This window comes from Leucoraja erinacea, chromosome 14 (genome assembly GCF_028641065.1).
Source record: "Leucoraja erinacea ecotype New England chromosome 14, Leri_hhj_1, whole genome shotgun sequence".
Taxonomy (NCBI): Eukaryota; Metazoa; Chordata; class Chondrichthyes; order Rajiformes; family Rajidae; genus Leucoraja; species Leucoraja erinaceus.
In genome coordinates this window covers 28,932,297-28,949,828 of record NC_073390.1, presented here as the reverse complement: position 1 = coordinate 28,949,828, position 17,532 = coordinate 28,932,297, and the positions used below count along the sequence as shown (strand labels likewise).

General features: G+C 43.4%; 1 protein-coding gene across 6 annotated transcripts in view; it reads right to left on the bottom strand.

Annotated features, from left to right (window-relative positions):
- The window catches only part of LOC129703482 (serine/threonine-protein kinase PAK 2-like), a 56,313-nt gene that overhangs the window by 32,741 nt on the left and 6,040 nt on the right, over positions 1–17,532 (bottom strand). Inside the window, exon 1 of one of the 6 annotated variants that reach the window (XM_055645993.1) lies at positions 17,346–17,510. The exons of 2 other annotated variants lie outside the window; for them this stretch is intronic. The gene's annotated coding sequence lies outside the window, so the exon portion shown is untranslated. Of the gene's footprint in view, positions 1–13,391; positions 13,668–17,050; positions 17,179–17,345; positions 17,511–17,532 lie in introns of those variants that run through there. 3 more of the 6 variants (XM_055645997.1, XM_055645994.1, XM_055645998.1) reach the window with 3 other exon arrangements.

The following is a 17,532-nucleotide window of genomic DNA, read 5'->3' as shown; positions in this document are numbered from 1 at the left end:
GAAATTTATAGGCAATTGCATTATTCACACTTGTGTAATTATATTTTATTAAACAATGTAACATACAATCTTTCATACTTTTAGCGCAGTTTCAAGAAAAATTTATAACTACAGGTACTGGAAACACATTTAATTTTTTTTATCTTACTGGAAAAATAACTTATTGAGTGTCAAACTCTCTAACTCCCACCTCCATTTCTTCCACTGATCATGACTCCACTGACTAGAGGGCGGCATGGTGGTGTTGCTATTGCCAGTGACCTAGGTTCGATCCTGACTATTGGTGCTTGTCTGCACACAGTGTTTGTATTCTCCCGTGACCTGCGTGGGTTTTCAGTTTCCCCCCCACACTCCAAGACATGCGTTTGTAGGTAAAATGGCTTGGTATAAATGTTAAAAAAATATTTCGCTTGTTTGTGTGGGGTAGCGTTAATGTGCGGGGAACTCTGGTCGGTGCGAGTCAGTGGGCCAAAGGGCCTGTTTCCACGCCCTCTCTCTCTCTAAATTAAACAAAATTGGTTTTGGCCATGTGATTTTCCATTACACGGGGCTTCTAAGGTACAACTAGTGTGGAAGACAGAACTACCTGCATTAGCATAATCCCCATTCATGCTAAACTCCTGGTAGGTGAGTGTGACAGTCACTTATCGAAGAAAACTGAGGGCTAGGATTAATTTGGAGTTAAGGCAGGACTGGCCAGGGATAGTCAGCGTGGCTTTGTCATAAGGATGCACTGTTGGAGGAATTGGATTTAATTTTTCAGAGGTAATTCAATTGACGTGGGGGTCTACAGTCAGGGCTATGGCAAAGATTCACATGGAAAACAGCGCAAAAAAAAGAGTTCCAGGTTTCCATGATGTCGTTTTGAATAGATTAGTCCATAACAATATTGATCAGTTGGCAGGAATGGAATTTAATCCTGGAAAATTTGAGGTGCAACATTTTGGGAGGTGTAATAAAGCCAGGTTGAATTGCACCCCAAAGTAGTATTGAGCAACAGAAAGACTTTAGTTTGTTCTAGGGATTCGCGAATGCAGCAGCACAGATAAGTAGCATGCTTACTCCGGCACATGGAATACTTGCCTTTATTAGCCTGGACATAGAATACAAGAAAATTACAGTACAATTTCAAAAGCATTAGTAGGGTCACAGCTGAAGTAGTGTGCAGATTTAATCAAACAAGGGGCATATAGGAAGCACTGGAGAGGGTGCCGAGATGATTCGCCAGGAGGTTGTATGGGATGGAATGTTTCATTCACAAGCAAAACTGGATAGGCCATTCTCTTTGGAGCAGAGAAGTCAGAGGGACACAATATGATAGAACTTTATTTATCCCAGGAGGGAAATTAATCTGCGAAGTCATTAAACAAAGTTTGACCCTGACATGAGGTGAACACGCAGCCTTCTGATCACAACACGTTGGGGCTAAACTTTTTGTTTTATCATTGTGATTTGTTTCATGACCTGATGAAGGATAAAAAAAAGTACGTGAGGCATAGGTTGGAGTTAAGGGATAGGGGATTTGAAAGACGTTTTTTTTTTAAACCGTGGTAGAAGCAGGTATCTTTACTACATGTAGGCATGTGCGAGCGAGTGAGAAATGCTTTGGCATCTAATAAAGGGAGAAAATAGGAAGTTGCAAACCTTTTGTAGCATGACATAACTTGTGGAAGTGATAATGGGCCACTTAGAAAATTAATAGGACTAGGCAGAGTCAACAAGGATTTAGGAAAGGAAGTCATGTGACAAATGTAACACAATAACGGGGTTAGGCACAACATGCAGGAGTAACTCAGCGGGACAGGCAGCATTTCTGGAGAGAAGGAATGGGTGACTTTTCGGGTCGAGACCCTTCTTCAGTCTCATCTTGTCACGAAACGTCATCCATTCCTTCTCTCCAGAGTTGCTGCCTGTCCCGCTGAGTTACTCCAGCATTTTGTGTCTCCTTCAATTTAAACCAGCATCTGCAGTTCTTTTCTACACAATAACTAGGTTGTTACCATTACAACAGGTAAAGTGGAAAACTAGTGAATATCGTCTATTTGAATTTCCATAAGCCCTGACATGAGCTTGATGAGCAAAAATTGAATGCACTAAATTAGGTGCAATATTTGGCCATCAGTTGATGACTGGTTAATAGATTTTAAACTGGTGGGAGTTAAATGTGCCATTCACAGATAGGAAGGAGGTATTAATGGAATACTGCAGGGTTCAGTGTTGAGGGGACCAAATGTACCAAACCCAGTTTCCTTTTCTGATGATATAATGTTAGTAGCTGTACAAATTGTGTGGGATATTTGGGTAATTTAGAGCAGCTAAACAAATGAGTTGGATGGACTTGCAGTGGAAGAATGTGGTCATCTGTTTTGGTTAAAAAAAACAATAGGCTACTTAAAAAAAAAAACATTTTTAATTGTGATTCATTGAAAAATGGTGCCGTTCAGAAGGTTGTTGATGTCTTTCTACAAGAAACATGGAAAGTTAACATTGTGGTTCAATAAGCAATTAGGGTTGCAAATGCACTGGATTTGAGTATAAATGAGAAATGATCATACTTCCAATATATACAAGGCACTACTAGTGAGACTACTAGCAATATTATACACATCTCTGGGCTCCACATCCAAGGAAGGGCATATTTTAATTACAGGGAGTGTAATTACAGCTCACCAGGTTTATTCAGACATGATGGGGGGGGGGGGGGGGGGGGGGGGGGGGGGGGGAGAGAGAAGAGGGTGCCTTTTGGTGAGAGATTAAGCAGTACACTTACTATACTTTAGATTCAAGCCCTATAAATTTACAGAATTTTGAAGCCTATAAAATTACAGAATTTCCCAGGAAAGTGCAAGGATGATAGCTCCCAAGCTCCAGACATCTGGAATGAATGGAATTGTAGTCCTAAAGTAGGTGGTAAGCCATTCAAGTTTGAAGACATTTCTTATTTACCCCCCCCCCCCCCCCCCCCCCCGACAGTAAATCATTAAAATAAATGTACCGATGAGGGCTGCAGATACCAAGTTACTAGTATGTTTAAGGTTGAGCATGATTTTTCTTGGGTTTAAAGGAAACCAAGATATACAAGCCAAGTACTACACAATACAATTTATTTGTCACTTGAACCTCATAGAGGCTCAAATGAAATGTTGTTTCTGCAGTCATACATACATGAAAAAAAAGATCCAAGACACAACACAATTTACACAGACATCCATCACAGCGCATCTCCTCCTCGCTGTGATGGAAGGCAAAAAAACTTCTCTCCCCTGCATTCCCCACCCGATGTCAGAGTCAAAGCCCCCGGCGGGCAATGGCAATTGTCCCGCGGCCATTAAAGCCACGCTGGGCGATGCAAGGCCACGCTCCGGGTCTTGTTGTTGGAGCCCCCGGCGGGCTCTAGCTAAGTCTCGCTGCCGTTGAAGCCACGCCGGGCAGTGATGTAAGGCCCCGCTCCAGGTCATCCTCGACCCCGCGACTCGGGCGGGTGAAGTCGCCGTTGCAGAAGCCTCGAAAGCGGTCTCCCACCAGGGACCCGCGGGCTCCCGGTGTTCCTGTCTGCCAGACCTGCGGTAAGCCTCCGAATCTCCGGGGGTCGGGTCACAGCAGCGCGCCACCACCGTTCCTCCCGCTCCGGACTCGGCCAGCTCCATGATGGTGAATAGCTCCGCAGCTCCGCGACAGGAGCCCCAGGACGTTCCTGCTGGAGGCCGTTCCACGTTGCAGCCCCAACGACAACGGAGACCCGACTGGGAAGAGGTCAGGTTCTCCGTGCAGGGGAAAGATTTTAAAAGTCCCCCCCCCCCCCACCACCCACACATACCCCATCAAAAAAATAATAAAAACTACATTAAAACGGGACAAAAAATAACAAAAAGACAAACGGACTGCAGAGGCCGCTGCGACGTGAAAGAAAGACACTAGAAAGTGATGCTGATTTAGAGCAGATCCATGGGAGTTGATCTACTCTTGCTTCTATTTATGTTTTTTTTATCCTCCGATTTTATTGCTCCACCAGTGATGTTCATGCTTTCAAACAACAATTGCCCGAGCTCAGAAGTCCTCCCAAAACCCATACATTTTGTAAAGATGCTCTTCAAATTTACCTTTTTTATTAAGCTTTTGGATATCTGTTAACAAACCTTGCCTGATAACTTTAGTGCAGTGCCGAGAGACACCGCACAAAATTAAAGGTACTCGATTAACATGTAACTTTGTTTGTTGTAATTCTTTCAAAGAGAATGAAACAAGTGGGTTTTTTTGTAGACACAAGACTCGAGATGCTGGAACCCGAGGAGGGAAATGGCCAGCTGGCATATTAGGTCTAGACTCTTCCTCTGGACAGAGACCAGAGAATGTGTCTACACCCAACACACTGACTGTTCATTTCCCTCTACAAATGTTGCCTGACCCACCGAGTTCCTCCAGGAGTCGGCTTTGCTGGTATTTTGGTGTTGTGTGGTTTGAAAATTCTTGTAAAACTGCATTATTAGAAAACTCCCGAGCACATAACAGCAGGAAGCTATTTGCCACTTAAAGTCTTGTATACCATTCATTAAGATCATGGCTGATTTTGTTTTACTTTAACATTCTTTTCCTGCATTATCCCTGTGCCTCTTGATTGTCTTAATATTCAGAAAAGTTCTGAATGGGCTGAATGACGGCCTTCATACTGTGCCAGGGTAATGAATTCCAAAGCTTCACTACCGAATTAACAAATGTCATGCCCAAAAAAAGTGAATCAATGGTTCTGGACTCATCAACCAGGGAAAGCATACACCCTCTATCCAGCCCCTCAAGGTCTGTACAATTTACAAGTTCTTCCATAACTTTAGAAATAGATCTGGCATATTCAATCACTTTTTGTATTGCAAACTCAATACCCCTGTAATCAGCCAAGTGAATCATCATTGCACTTCTTTAATGGTTGAGTGTATTCTTTAAAGTAATGATCCCAAAACTGCACAGATGCAGTCCTATCATGTATGATTCATGTACGACATTTTCATTCTTGTATTTAAATGCACAAAGAAAAGTTCAAGCGGCCTATTGACAAGAATGGAGTTTACCATACCAAGTCTAACAGGATATCCATTGTTTTGTCAAGAATCTTCCCTTCATAAGATCATTATGCGCAAATTCAATCATCAGCAAAATGCTCAGCCCTATGACATTCTGATAATGTCATTGCTAACATTACATTTGACGTCCTTACTACCAATTCAACTTGCAAATTAATCTATTGGGAATCCTGCACTAGCACTCCCAAGTCCCTTTGCACCTCCAATTTCAGAATCCTTTCCCCATTTAGAAAATAGCCTATGCCTTAATTCCTGCTAAAAAAAGTGCATGACCGCACGCTTTAGTCTGCGGTATTATTCCATCTGCCACTTCTAAACCCTCTCCTACTGTCCAAATCCTTCTGCTTCCCCGCACTGCCTGCCCCTCCACCTATTCTCGTATCATCCGCAAACCTAACCACAATATCATCAATTTCATAATCTAGATCATTAATTACATGTGAAAAGAAGTGGACTGAACACAGACCCCTGCGGAACACCTGCCAACCAGAAATGCCCCCTTTATTGCCACTCTTTGCCTTCTGCCATTCAGCCAATCCTCTATCCATGCTAGTATCTTCCCTCTAACACTGTGGGCTTTCATCTTATTTAGCAGCCTCATGTGCAGCACCTTATCAAAGACCTTTTGAAAATACAAGTAAACATTCTTTATCCTGCTTGTTATTTCTTCAAAAAATTCCCACAGATTTGTCAGGCAAGAACTCCCCTTAACAAAACCATGCTGACTTTTGCCCCTTTTATCATGTGCTTCCAGGTACACCAAAACCTCATCCATAATAATGGACCATAAAAATATTACTGACCACTGATGTCAGGCTAAACAGCTTATGGTTTCCTCTCTTATGTCTGGCTCACTTCTTGAACAGCAGAGTAACATTTCCAATTTTCCAGTCCTCTAGAACCACTCCTCACTCTGGTGATTCTTGAAAGATTACTACTAATCTCTCCACAATCTCTAAAACTACCTCTTTCAGAACCCTGGGTGTAGTCCATCTATTCTAGGTGACTTGTCCACTTTCAGACGTTTTAGCTTCCCAAGCACCTCTCCTTAGTAATAGCAACTCCACTAACTACCCTGCCTGACTCTTCAATTCCTGGCATGTTGCTGATGTCTTCCAATATAACTGACATAAAAAAAACATCTTCAGTTCGTCAGTAGACAAAAATGCTGGAGAAACTCCGCTGGTGAGGCAGCATCTATGGAGCGAAGGAAATAGGCAACGTTTCGGGTCGAAACCCTTCTTCAGTCTTCTTCAGTTGCCTATTTCCTTCACTCCTTAGATTTCAATTTCAATTTCAATTTCAATTAACTTTATTTTTCCGTTAGGAACTTTGGTTTCTGCAGCCATACAACAAAAAGAAACAATTTTACAAGACACGCAACCAACTCAATTCACACAGACATCCATCACAGCGAATCTCCTCCTCACTGTGATGGAAGGCAAAGTCTTGTCTCTCCCCTGCTCTCCATCCTCTCCCAATGTTAAAGCCCCCGGCGGGCGATGGCAAGTCCCGCGGCCATTAAAGCCGCGCCGGGCGATGTCAGGCCCCGCTCTAGGTCATTTTCAGTCCCGCAACTCGGGCAGGGGAAGCTGCCGCCGCTGGAACTCCGAAAAGCGGTCTCCCACCAGGGACCCGCGAGCTCCCGATGTTACCGTCCGCAGGCCTGCAGCTGGAGCCTCCGAAGCCCCAAAGTCTGGTCGCAGCCGTACGCCACCACAGCTCCCCACACTCCGAGGCCGACCAGCCCTACGATGGTAAGTCTGCAGGCTCCGCGACTGAAGCCCCCAGGTCGTTCCAGCTGGAGGCCGCTCCACGGTGCTAGGCCCTAACGACAACGGAGACCCGACAGGGAAAAGGTCGGGTCTCCCGTGCAGGGAAGAGATTTAAAAGTTTCCCTCACCCCCCACATATACACAGTTAAAACAATATAAAAACCACAGCAAACTACACATTGAACGGGACAACAATTAAAATAGGACTGCAGAGGCCGCTGCCGCGAGGCGCCGCCATCTTACATGCCTCACCCGCTGAGTTTCTCCAGCATTTTTGTCTACCTTCAATTTTCCAGCATCTACAGTTCCTTCTTAAAAATCTTCAGTTCGTCCGTCATTACTTCTCCAGTGTCATTCTTCAGTGGTCCAATGTCCACCCTTGCCTCTTTTATATATCTAAAGATGCTGATTTTCCCCGTCGACCTGCATATTGAAATCCCCACGACCATTGTAACATTGCCTTTCTTGCACGCCGAATGTATCTCCTGGTGTAATTTGTGCTCTACATCCTGGCAATGCTCGGTGGCCTATATAACTCCCATCACGGTCTGCATGATGTCCACAACACCATACCTACCAATTTCTAACTGTGCTATCTCTTCCACCTTGTTCCATATACCATGAGCATTCAAATATAACACGTTGAGTTCAGTATTCGCCACCCCTCTTCTCAAATTGGTCCCCATTTTGCCTGACTTTGGAGTCAACACATTTTTGAACTTTGTCCTAGTCCTATTACTTCTTCTGGGGACTTCAGTAACCTCTCCAGTGATCTCTTTTCTTTTAACTTCATTCATACATTTCCAATTTGTTGAACCCCCTCCTGCAAACCCACCCAGTACTATTTAGTTTAAAGCACCATCCAGAGCTCTGGGAAAATGCAATTCAAAATTATGAATGAAAATCATAGTAATTAATTAAGCTGGTTTCAAATCTTATTTCAGTCACAGCGCATCGTGGAAGGTTCTTGGCTCTACGAGCAGGTTATGGGGAAGTTAAGAAGATCCAAATGATTGAAAGGGATATCATTAATGAAGACTGCACCAACCAGAGCTCTTTTCTCTAAAGTAAACAGATTTATTAAAATTTTGATACTTAAGTGTTTGACCTGGAAGTATATTTTGCCTACCATTTCTTGGGAGAAATCCAAAATTTGTGATTGCTTATAAATTTGAAGGGGACATTAGGAGATACTACTTCAATCATAATGTGGTTAGAAAGCAGAACTTGCTACCAGGTGGAGAGGATAAGGCAAATTGAATAGAAACATGCAAAGTTAAATAAAGTTAAACAAAGGAGAATGATACATTGTATACTTTATAGGTAAGGGTGGGAAATCCTCCTGAATACCATCAACAGCAGCGGCACCAAATGACAGGCAAAGTAACTTGCATACAAAGAATGGCCACTTGGACTAAATAGTCGTCGACACCTGCAGAAACAGATTTCAATTGGTATCAATTGAACTCTCTCAACTACGGATTCCTCAAATTTTATTGCAATCCAGGGAAGGAATCCAGGGCTCCATTAGGATTCCAATCAAGCCTGATTCATAGATTTCCCTTCAGGTGTGTTATCTTTGTGATGAAAGATGTTAATGAAAAAGAAACAACTAAACAAGTCACATCACGTCAGACGTAGAAGCTTGCGGCTATGAGTTGAATACTTCTCCCCACCTCAACACTGTGTATAGGCAGGCATCCATGCACTACTGGAATCTGGTGCTCTGCAGCTGCCTTGCATGTCAAGACTCATCGGCTGACAGGGATCAAATCTATTTGCCAAGTCTCTGCTTCTCTTGCTGTCAGCTCATGTTCTCAAATGGAATCATGTTAGCCCATGTTCTCATGTTAGCCCATGTTCTCAAATGGAATCTGTGCATCCCACTAAAAGATACAGCAGCTCAAGGCTGTTGTCATGTTGTAGAGCAGTGGAATCTAGGAGTACAAGTACATTGTTCACTGAAAGAGGTGTCACAGGGAGATAGAGTGGCAAAGGTGGCTTTTAGCACCCTGACCTTCATCAATCAGGGAATCAAGTACAGAAATTAGGACATTATGTTACAGTTATTCAAGACATTGGTGAGACCACACTTGGTGTATTATGTTCAGTTTTGGTTACCCTGCTGCAGGAAAGATGCCATTAAGATGTAAAGAGTGAAGGGAGATTACGAGGAAGGTGCCAAGACTCGAGAACCTGTACAGGGAGTGGCTGGACAGACTAGGTTTTTATTCCTTGGAGCGCAGAAGTCTGACGTTTGATCTTGCAGAGGCGTGTAAAATCATGGTGGGAATAGATAGGGAGAAGAGTCTTTTTCCCCCCAGGGTAGGGAAATTAAAAATTAAAAATTAAGATGAGAGGGGAAAGATTTAAATAGGAACCCAAACAGAAACTTACACCACACAGAGGGTGATGGGTATATGGAAAGAACTGCCAACGGAATTAGCTGAGGTAGATATAATAAAAACATTTAAAAGATGTTTGGACATGTACATAGATAAGAAATGCTTAGAGAGATGGGGCAAGGCAGGGCAGATGGGACTAACTTAGGTAGGGAACCTTAATCAGCATGGACATGTTGGGCTGAAGGGCCCGTTTCCATGCTGAATTACAAGGATTTTATCATTCTTCCCATATTCTACTACAATCTATATTTTTCTGATAAAATCAAGATTTTTCTTCTCAAAAATTGAAGTATAATCTTTTAAATGTGGTGTGATTACTGACCAAGCAATCTGAATATTTAGAGTATGTAAATAGAATAAGTTGAACATCGGAAGGCAGAGGTAGTCTAGGGTGTATACAGGAGGACAGAAAATAACAGTAACATGTGGAAGAACAACAAAGCTGGTGATTACTTGGCTACAAATGTGCAACTAATGGGCCTGTCCTACTTAGGCGACTTTTCAGTGTAGAACACACATACATACCGGGGGGGGGGGGGGGGGGGGGTCGCAGGCAGTCAAGTCACCAGCAGTGGCCTGAAAAACCAGCAACTGTCACAGAGTGGAACATATACACACATCGCTTCCTTCACCAGCCTGTTATGCAGCGGAGGGACAGGGCAAGCGGGGGGAGCGCTGTCTGAGTGAAATTCACACGGTGCAAAGCCAATGTGATACAGACATACACCACGATGAACAGGAAGGTTGGCGCTGTAATTAAGACAGTGAAAGCACAGTGTACGGTCACTTAAGTCATTGAGAAGGGATGGGGAGAACTTTTAAAAAGCCAGGGAATACACGGCTGTGAAGCTCAGCGGACATTAACATTATCGTTGGTTCTGAAAACTACTGTTTACTTTTTTTTCCCCTCACAATGAGCCAATGAAATTCACCGGTCAGCACTGGTGACAACCTACGGCCTCCTGGCGACCCACTACCACTGCACATACGGCACGAGAATTCTTGCTACTCTCCAAGGCAGCTTCATTTTGGTCACCACTAATCTTAGCAGAGACCAGAATGAAGCCGTTACTATTTCCTTCACTCCATAGATGCTGCCTGACCTGCTGAATTTCTCCAAAACTTTTGTCTACCTTCGATTTTCCAGCATCTGCAGTTCCTTCTTGAACACTAGTTCCGAGAATGCGGGACCAAGAAGGCGACTCCTAGGCAACCACACGCAAACAGGTGGCGACCGCATAGTCTCCTGTAGTCACCTAACTGGGACAGGCCTATAAGAATGGAACCAGGCGTGGTTCTCAAACTGAACTCACAGGTCAAGGGAAATCAAGAGTGATAGATTACTTTAGTCATAATGACACAGATGGCCCACTGAGTCACTTTCATACGGAGAGATAAGAAACCCAGAGGAGGGATTCTCACAAGGAGTACCAAAAATTAGCTCCTTCAAATCCCCAGGGTTCAATGCAACAATGCACATTGACGGAAATAAAGGTATGATTCACAGATTGTATATGTGGTGATAAAGTAGGCAGGTGTGCACAGTAATGCAGAAGCAAGGATTCTAATCCTGAAACACACACAAAATTATTCTGTGGCTGATAATCCAGGAGAGCCGGCAGTCTCTTTTTTGCACCATGGGTTAGTTTCCCAAATGAAGAATAGCCTTTCAAGTGAAGCACAAACAGAGCTACTGGTCTCAATGGAACAAGGAGTAGGGACAACTTTTAAGAAGCCTGAGATATACGGCTGTGAAGCTCGGCGGACATTAACATTGCCAGTCGGTTATCCTTGGTTCTCCAATGAGATTCATCGGTCAGCACAGGCTACAACCTACGAGAACCTTTTACTTCCTGGCAACCCACTAGGACCTCTTGGTAACCCACCTACGGCACGAGAATTCTCACAACTCTCCATGGCGACTTCATTCTGGTCGCCACTAATTTTTGAAATATTTGTGGCAACTATGAGGCCACAACTAGTTCCCAGAATGCAGGAACTGCTCAAGACCATGAATGCGACTACCCGCCAACCACCCTCAAACAGGTTGCGACTGCATAGTCTCCTGCAGTCGCCTAAAAAGTTGCCTAAGTGGGACAGGCCCATTACCATTCCAGGATTATGTCTGGGAGTACGAAAGAGAAAGTGAACCTTGGTTACAACATATTTTTTCAGAATAAAATCTCTCAGCCCAATGACATCGCATGTGTGCTCTGATATTTTGCACATACAACTGCGTTCTCATAAGAGATTTTATATGCAAAGAATCCTCTTATATGAACGTTAAGGCAAGTTCCAACTTCCAAGAGAATTACTTTACGCCTCCTCACTTGGAAAGCAACAACAGGAAATGTGCCTGGGTACTTGCGCAAGAAGTGCACAGAGAGTCAGCTGCTTAGAGGTGTGGAGAATCAGATGGCAAAACATTCACAAAAAATAAGTTGGTTTAAAAGGGTGCAGAAGAAATGTATCAACATTTTTCACAGATCAGAAAGTTCAGTTATGTGGAAAGACTGGAAACGTTCTTCTTGGAACAGAGAAAGCTGTAATGACAGGGGTATTAAAAAGTATCACCGATGGCAGATCGAGAGAAACAGTCCCCAGAGGGGTCAGGAATTAGGAGCCACAGAATGAGGGTGATCAGCAAAAGAACTGACAGCGGCACGAGGTGAAATGGTATCACATAGTGAGTGCTCCAAGGCAGGTCCAAAAACCTTTCAGATATTTACCAAAGCATTGTTTAGAAGGGAAAGGACTTGCGGATCTCCAAGGAGTAAGACTCCCCGGATTATCCTATAAAGCTATCATATGGCTATAAGCTACAAGGCTCTATGGTTTCCTATAATGCTGTATAGTCCACTAAGATCATGTTTGGAAGACCAGTTTCAAGTACATTCAATGCCCATGTGGCCTAAACACAAGTTCTACAACAGCTGTATCCTAATTTTGACAACTCAGTTGGGGTAGCATCAGAAATGCTAAATGCTAGGTTACTCCGTCAAGACTTGCATCAACATACTGAAATCTCTTCAAAGAATGCAAAATGCTGTCAGCTATGCAATCATAACATCCCACAGACAGACAAAAATTGAGGCCAGCCCATCTTCTTGCGCTTTTCACAAATAGATGAGGTGGGAGGAAGAATTCAGAAAATTTAACTGGGTCATTTCACACCTCATTACAAAAAGAAAAATTACATCTCAATCAGAGCAGAACACCATTGGCATTATACCCAAATAAGAACCTACTCAAGTGTAGAGGCCTGAAACATTCAAACCCACAATTTGCTCTAATCCAAGGCCAACTGACCCAGAATTATACTTTATCTTGCATTCTCGGTATTTATTTGCCCATTCATAATGCGTCTGGACTTTTGGCAAAACCCTAACCTACACCTTACTCTGTGAGATCCATGATTACATCAGTAATGCACTAGTAACACAAAGTTACATTCACACCATTTAACAAGCACAGAACAAGGATTAATCCCCACAATCCCATAGATGTTTCACTACTCCCAAACTGCACAAGGCAGACAAGTCAGTTTCATCATCCATTTCAACTGCAACTATACAACTTCCAAATGTCAAACTTGCATATTCCATTTAGAAATAACTCTTTCTTCGAGGTAGAAGGAGGGAATGGGTAATAATCTTAATCTTACAAAGAATGGCAAATTCATGGAAGACGGTTTTGTTCAATAAGATACTAAAATGATTAGATTAAATTAGATTAGACACACCAATCACTAAAATTAGAAAGCCAGCTAAAGGAAAGAGGATGAAAAATTCCAGGTATGTAGAAATGAACACCAACGGGGACAGAACAGGTCGGTTTTCATCATCATCCTGTGGAAAGCTGGAACAGATTCACACCAACCACATTCTGAACCAGTGGCAAATGAACCACCAACTTGCCAAAGCACAAAGCTTTGACACCAAATTAAAAGTGTAAATCAGTTTTTGTACATTACAAAATAGCAGCAAAACTCAAATGAAATCTCAAAGAAACGAACAAACTCTAACAATCACTAAGCAATTAGCTTGTCCAGACCATATCCTGTTAGCAACATGTTAGCAGACAATTCTTTCCTTTCGAGGTTGCCCGAAAACGAACAGCCACAAGATAACACTAACCTTTAGTCTGTTGGCGTTCCCATCTCAAAAATGTATTAGCTCGTTCACAAAAGCCACATGTAATTTGAAGATAAAAGGAAGTTGCTTACTCTGAGCAAAGAAAAAAGGCTCTGCAGTTATGCAAGTAGTTTTAACAAGCACAAAGTCCAAAGGTAGTGGGGGTGGTCTGTTGTGCAGTCTTCCTCTGGCTACCTCCAGGTAAAGGACTAACATTTGAACTGAACTTTCCTTCCTACTCTTAAAAGCTTTCCACTTATGCAAGAGCAGTGGAAGCCAAAGGAGGAAGCCGTCAAATACACAGCACCACAAAGAGCCGTCAGTTCCTGTTATTGATATCCTGCCCAGGCAAAGTAACAAAACTATTTGGTGCAGCAGAGAAACTAATCACAGCAAAGTAAATTCCCCACCTTTGCAAGTCAGGTATTTGAGGTATGTTCTGTTATTCCTAATGATAACGCTGCAGGATTGATCTGAGCAAAATGACCCTGAACCCTGCCCATGCAGAGTATTGCATTTTCAAGAATTGCTTGTACTAAACTCGATTGCATTAAACTACTATACTTGATACAAAACAAACAGGAGACATTTGCCTGTCCCTATACCTCCCTCCTTGACTCTGTTCAGGGACCCCAATTGGTTCATTCAGGTTCGGCAGAGGTTCACTTGCACCTCATCCAACCTCTTCTACTGTATAAATTGTTCAAGGTACAGACTCAATTCTCCAGAGAACAGTTCTCCGAGTTACTCCAGTTTCTTGATCTAATTTCAGCAATACCCTCCAAACCAGTTCTGCACCAATCCAATATCTTCGACTTGCATCAGAAGGCTTCACCATCATCAGGAATTTGAACAATTCCAAAGTCAATTTTCAGTTCATAATGACCAGTTAGTCCCCCCCCCCCCCCCCCCCGCCACCAGTCATGGAAATAGATACCCCACCAAGTTAACAGACGAGAAAACTGGCTGTGAAAAAACAGAGCCAAGTACCACAGAACTTTATTAGACAGGTGGCAGGGCAAAAGGATTTAATGCTGGCAGAGCCAGCACTATCCCTAAAGACAAGGACAAACTACTGCCATTGGAAATAGCCTTTCACGATGTCCTAATGTACTCTATACAGGCATTGAAGTGCTTTTAAAGTGTAGTCATTGCGGGATTATGGGAAGTGCAGTGACCAGAAAATAAAGTACAGCCACTCCACCTTGCTGGCTCACATGGAGAGTCTGGAAGGTATCCCAAAGACATGCTCGATTGCTTTGTCTGTGTAACAGTCGACCTATTTCTAATAATTTTCCTCCCTAATTAACCAGGTTTTCTGCAATGTAACTTCGTCAACCTCACCCCTGCCTCCACAACACAGGACATTTTTTGAAGGAAGAGTTTATACTAGGTCACAGCTCTCCTCCGTAAATGCAAGTCTGATGAGCGATGGCAAGCTACAAAATCACGAGCATGGAACTTGAAGGAACTGAACATTTACATAGAAGGCTCATAGGACAGGGGAACAAGTCAATGCTCAACAATCCAGCATGGAAACAATAGGACACTTTTCTACAAATACACTCATGCTCTTCACCCATTGTCCATATCGCCCCAACACACGTACACCCGAGACTCTCAGGACATTGAACCAGCTCGCGCCCTTTTGATTTCCAAGATGGACAGCACAGAATCATTCTCAGGAGCCAGTGTAACAGTGCAGCTAGCTATTCCCCAGCCACAACGCATAATTTTGTGAAAGTTCATTTTCTCCCAGGCTAAAGATGCTGCAATTTCAGTTAAGTAGAGCAAATAGAGAACTACATTTTTAAGGGAAGCCGTCTAATATCTGGTTCTGATTAAAAAAAAAAAATCCTAATCTAAATTGAAATTGTTTAATCATAGATGCTACTTGATCTGCTTTTTTCCAGACTTCATATTACAAATTTTCACCAACAATATTTTGCTTTTATAACACACCAAACACCAGGCCTTGCAAACAATTATTGTTCTCTCCAAGTTAGCCAACTAACACTCAACACAATCATTTTATAAGACTCCAAAAACTGCTTAAATACACAAGACCAGTTAGCACACAAATATGGAAGATATGAAAACAATAAGTTCATGTGATAGGAGCAGAATTAGACCCATCTAGTCTACTGTGCCATTCACTCGTGGCTGATCTATCTCTCCTTCCTAACCTCATTCTCCTGCATTCTCCCAATACCCCCCCCCCCCCCTCATGAAAATAAAAATGGGATACTTGTATACCATTAGTCTACAGCACTCACCTCTGAAAAGATCTGGGTTAAGACCAATTGGAGGACTGAAGCATATCAATTATACACGCACATTGCAGTTTTGAAACAAAGCTACAATATTAGAGATCCTATTTCCACAAAGCAATATTAAATTTCTCAGTTAGTCGAATATTCAAGGTCCCATGACACTCCACGAAGTTGCATGTATTACCATTGTCAGGCCATCATTTCTCACTAAATATATGAAAACAAAAGTAATTTCCTTGATGCTTGTGAGCTATTGCTCTATGAAATAATCCATGACGAGAACAGTAAGATCCCCTTTAAACAAAGAAGTCCGAGATCAATGCTGCTTTGTTCTTTCATTCATGCATCGGCACTTTCAGATAAAAGCAAATAGTGCTTTATGGTTGCAGCTGATTTTTATTACAATTAGGAGACACAAGAATTTCAGCCCATTTGTTCTCACATCCTTATATTTTGAAGCAAGCGGCCAGAGTAACTTTGAGGAACTAAAACAAAAAAAAGTACAAGTTCAGGCCTGTGCGCCGAGTTGGAATTCATCAACCATTAGAGTTTTGATTGAACACGAACCTTCAGCTCTGCTCCATAACGGACAACACGACTGTAAGTACATGCCCATTATAAACCAAACTGCTTCATGTGCAAGATTTTACTGCGTACATCTGGTAAAAAAATACCAGAAAGAGGATATTTTTATACATTGCCTGATCCTAAACTTCCCTCAGCTAGACAGCCACTTCAATTATCCAACAAAAACATATTTCTTTACAAAAGCTTAATGTGTTCACAACACACACACCTCTCAAACCGACTTTCAATATCACTTCACAAATGAGACAAAATTCTTAAGATTCAGCATCCCAGTTGTTTGGCACAATGTTCAGAAGTTTTTAATGGTACCATCCGATTATGCTGAAGTGAATATTTATACTGCCCCATTGTATTCCCAAGTTTTCCAGTGTAGTGTAATCAAAGAATGACACAGATCCATTCTACGCAGTTTACTACTGCATACAATACCCCCATCGTAAGCACGGATGAGAGCGTTATCGACGCGTCTCACTCTGATCATTGGCTCCCACACCCCTTCCTCCACTCTTGGCACATAACCCTCCTCCAACCCCCTAAGGTCACCAACGACGACTCCACTTGTTCCTGCAGCCCCCTTGGCACCCACATTTCTCCTTCTTGCACCTACCTCGGGCATCCCGTCCCTCTTCTTCCTCCTCCTCTTCCTCCTCATCATCCCCTCCCCTCAGACCACTCCTTCCACCTCCCCTGCGCCCCCCACCCATCACCCGTCCCCCCAGGCCACTACTACTCTCTAACTCTCTCCTCCCTCCCCACCCACTCTCCAAGTTCACCGGGACCCTCCACCTGACCATTCCTTACCTCCTCCCCTCTCAAGCGGGCATACTTCTTCTTCCTCCTCCTCAACCTGAATTTGGGAGAATCCAACCCCTTCTCCATCAACACACACTAATTCCAGGCACCGCCCGACTTATTCACTTGCCCATCAGCACATCCATTTTCCTTCGCGCCCTTACCCTCCCCCGACCACAGCCTTTCTCACCCCGCTGAGTGACCCCGACATATTTGGCAGACTGCAGCTGCAGGGACTATACAGGTGCCGGTCGGCGGCGCTAACCCAGCTGTGTTGGCCCCGACTGCTGCCGCGCACACTCACCCGCTGTGGAGGGCCGATGCACCGGCTATGAGGGCCGAGCTGCCTCCGCACGGAAAGACAGGAACGGGGGCACCCTTACAGGGCGAGCCGCCACCGAATGGCGGAGGAAAGCGGAAATGAAGCTAGTGTCTGGCTCGGCCCGGCACGGTCCAGGAAAGGGTGGGGAATGAGGCAGCACCGTGCTGGA